Source organism: Hylobates moloch, unplaced genomic scaffold (assembly GCF_009828535.3).
Source record: "Hylobates moloch isolate HMO894 unplaced genomic scaffold, HMol_V3 SCAFFOLD_3502, whole genome shotgun sequence".
In the NCBI taxonomy this organism is placed as follows: Eukaryota; Metazoa; Chordata; class Mammalia; order Primates; family Hylobatidae; genus Hylobates; species Hylobates moloch.
The window spans coordinates 1-3,595 of record NW_026655777.1 but is presented as its reverse complement, the minus strand read 5'-3'; the positions used below and the strand labels follow the sequence as shown (position 1 = coordinate 3,595).

The window sequence follows — 3,595 nt, the reverse complement described above, 5'->3', positions numbered from 1 at the left end:
ATTCCTTCTTGACCTTTTTATTCCTTCTCTGACTTCAGGGAGTCAGGGTGGGGAAGGTGGGACCCATCTTACTCTCAGGTGAGGAAGAATCACGGTAGGTGTTTGGAGAAGAGCATCTGAGCTGCTCTAAAGGAGAGCTGCCCTCTTTGTTTTCCTGTTGGCATCCCACAGGGGTTTAGGATGTTTTCATTAACTCCTCAAGGAGTGTTAGGTGTTATTTGTCACAAAGAATTTTTTCACAAGTGACATAATCAGAACACTTCTAATGAGTATAATTAAACTTTGAATAAAAATTTATCCTCATAATTACCTCTTGTGAAGATCTTTTAAAATGATATTTCATTTTGCTATTTCCGAAATAAATTCTTTCTTGATTGGAATAAGACTCTTAATAAAATTTCCCAGCATATCCCCTAAATTAATAATTCATACTCTTTAAGCATGTTCAGTGTGAGTACTTGTCCTTTTTGAATGTAATTTCAAGAGTAAATCTGAGTTACTTTTTTTTTTGAGATGGAATCTGTCACCCAGGCTGGAGTGCAGTGGTGCAGTCTCGGCACACTGCAACCTCCATCTCCTGGGTTCAAGTGATTCTCCTGCCTCTGCTACCAAATAGCTGGGATTACAGGCGTGCATCACCATGCCTGGCTAATTTTTGTATTTTTAGTAGAGATGGGATTTCACCATGTTGGCCAGTCTGGTCTCGAACTCCCGACTTCAGGTGATCCCTCCTGCCTCAGCCTCCAGAAGTGCCAGGATTACAGGCATGAGCTACCACGCCCGGCCTAGAGAAATCTTTAATTTGTGTTTTCATCCTGCTTTCTGCTGTCTCTAATTTCTTAGAGATATCCTCAAGTTACTTAAGGGAAAATTGTTACAAAGACACTTTGCTGTTTGGAATTATGCCTAGCTGGTTTTCTCAAGTTCTCATTCTTTAAAAGCGAGATGTAGTGGTGTGAGCCTGTAGTCCCAGCTCTCAGCAGTCTAGGGTAGGAGGATTGCATGAGTCCAGGAGTTCAAGTCCAGCCTGGGCAACATAGCAAGGCCTCATCTCTTAAGAAAAAACAATCTTACTGTGAAAATTAAAATCTTTTTCTTTTCTTTTTAAAGAGAACTTTAACTACATCATTGAGTTTTATGAGCTGACTGGGGGATCCTGTCAGTAATAACAGTGAAATTCAGAAGTCCTTTCTCTCATAATAGGAAATACAGGTTGGGGACTTCTTGTAGAAATGAGCACCTGTTCACTTTGTATTGCCCCCCTCCAACCCCCTTCTACTTTCCTACTGTCCTTCAAAAGCTGCAGATACTGGGTTTATACTTACTTTGCATTGGTACCATTAAGTGGGTTAGAGGAAAAAATATTTTAGCCTTTTTTCCGGAAAATTGCAGTGTAAAGAGGAAAAAAAATGATCGTACTCCTTGTTTTTCAAATATATTTTGCCTTTGCCTCTGGACTCCTGGAGTCTGGCATCACAGCTGGCTCAGGATTTAAAAAAAATAAATGGAATGTGTCATGAGTTTGGGTGCCGTTCTTGCCCAAGGGCCATGCTAATCCTTCCTGTATTGTTCAACTTCATATATGTGCTGCCAAAGGGAGCACTGCCTTGGAATTTATTATGCACGTGTATAGAAAATGTTTAATCAGAGATCTTTGCTGGAGGGTGGAGTTAGTGGTCAAGCTAGTCCAGTTCTGCTGATGCTAAGAGAGAAAGGTCAGCTCAGCGTGCCTCATTGATAAGATACTTGGGCATACAATGTAGGAATAGAACAGTTATCAATGAGGTAACCTTTATGCAGCAAACTTGGGGCTCCCGATTTGTGCCAGACTCTGTGTGGTCCTTTGGAAACTCCAAGAGGAAAGCAGGAGACTGCCTGCCCTTCTGTTTTCTACGTCAAGGTTCTTGGGAAAGTTGTCTAACTGCCTGAGCCACAGCTTCCTCATTTCTGAAAAAGGTACGATATTTGCCTGTAAAGCCATGCCTACAAAATGATCTGTCACTTCAATATTTGGCTCATTGTAAGCAGTCAGATAGTGGTGGCTTAAGCCCAGTCCACTGCCTACTGAAGTGAGATAGGTGAGCAAGCCATTGTACTGTGAGTAAGCCATTGTTCGGCAGTGCATAAGCTATCTGGTGGGAGGTTTGTATGCACAGGTGTAGGGAGATAGCACAGGTTGGTGCCTCATCCAGGAGGGGCTTGTATGAGGAGTAGGTGGTGGCACGTGAGCCAGGAATTGAAACCCCATTAAGGAATAGCTGGCAAAAGGGGAAGGGCATTCTAGCCAGTAAGAAATCTCTGAAAAGATACCCAGACTCTGCTAAAGCTCACGCTGTGAGGAGGAGGGTGGGACCTAGAGAAGTATAAAGTGGGTTTTTAAGCAAAGAAAGGATTTTTAAATTCTGATGAGGTATCGGATTAAGAATAGGCTTTGGTGAGGCATTTGCCTGTGAAGCTTGGCAACTTCTGTTGTAAACTTTTGTTGTAAGGAATTCTGTGGGAACCAAGAGTGCTTCCCTCCCTTCCCTCCTGCGGTGGGATCTGAGCACACTCCGTGGCAGGTTACCCACTGGTTTCGCAGTTGCTGCCAAATTCCACTTTCAGAGGGAAATGATTCTATTCCTTTCTGACTCTGAATGTTAAACAATCAAGAATACCCCTATGTACTTTGAGGGGTAGGTAAATATGTTTCTGTTTGTGATACTGCCTGGATAAGTCAGGAGAGTGCATCTCATGTTTTAATGCTACTAAGAATGGGAAACTTAAGATGTAAGGAATATGTATTGTAGGAAGATACACTGCACTGAAACTGAACCTAATTGTAAGGCTTTATAGTAGCAAAATAATCCAAATAAAGGTCTTCTTCCACCTCCAAATTCTTGTAAAAATTATTTGATCAGATCCAGTGGCCTTAATTCCAAAATCCAGCATCTTTTGAATTTTCACTGTGTTTAAAGGCACTGTGGTAAATGTGATAGCTTGTCACCTCATTTAATCATCAAAATAACTTTATGTACTAGGTAGTTTTCTCTCTCTTTTTTTTTTTTTTTTTTTTTTCAGATGAAAACTGAGGCTTTATAGAATTTGTGGTTGGCAGACCTGGGGTGATAAGCCCAGATAAGATAATCTGATGCCATCGGTTGTGTGTATACGTATTTGAGACAGGGTCTCATTCTGTCACCCAGGCTGGAGTGCAGTGGCACAATCAGAGCTCACTGCAGCCTCCACCTCTCAGGCTCAAGATGTCTTCCCATCTCAGCCTCCCGAGTAGCTCTCACTACTGGCACACGTACCAAACCCTAAAATGCCATTGATCCTATCACAAAGCTAAAGCGGTTCTACCCTTTTGAATAGCAGCTCTTTTTCACAGAAATGATCTGTAGATTTATTTTGATTTTTTTCCACACTTTATTTCTATTCCTTTGCCTTAAAACAACTAAATGATTCATCTAGGGTTAGCACTTGTTTGAGGTCTTTGATTTTTTTTCCAATTTTTTTTCTCAATTTCAGAGTGATATGTAATAATTTAAAGACTATTAGGTGAGATGTCAAGAGTGTTGGAGCTGTTACATAAAACATAAAATCTAACAGTGGC

The 3,595-nt window shown here is 41.2% G+C and overlaps 1 non-coding gene across 1 annotated transcript; it reads right to left on the bottom strand.

Moving 5' to 3' along the window:
* Window positions 1–1,498: 1,498 nt before the first annotated feature.
* LOC116465177 (U6 spliceosomal RNA) lies at window positions 1,499–1,601 on the bottom strand. Its single transcript, XR_004247126.1, has one exon. It is a non-coding gene; the product is annotated as a U6 spliceosomal RNA (small nuclear RNA).
* Between the last annotated feature and the right edge of the window lie 1,994 nt (window positions 1,602–3,595).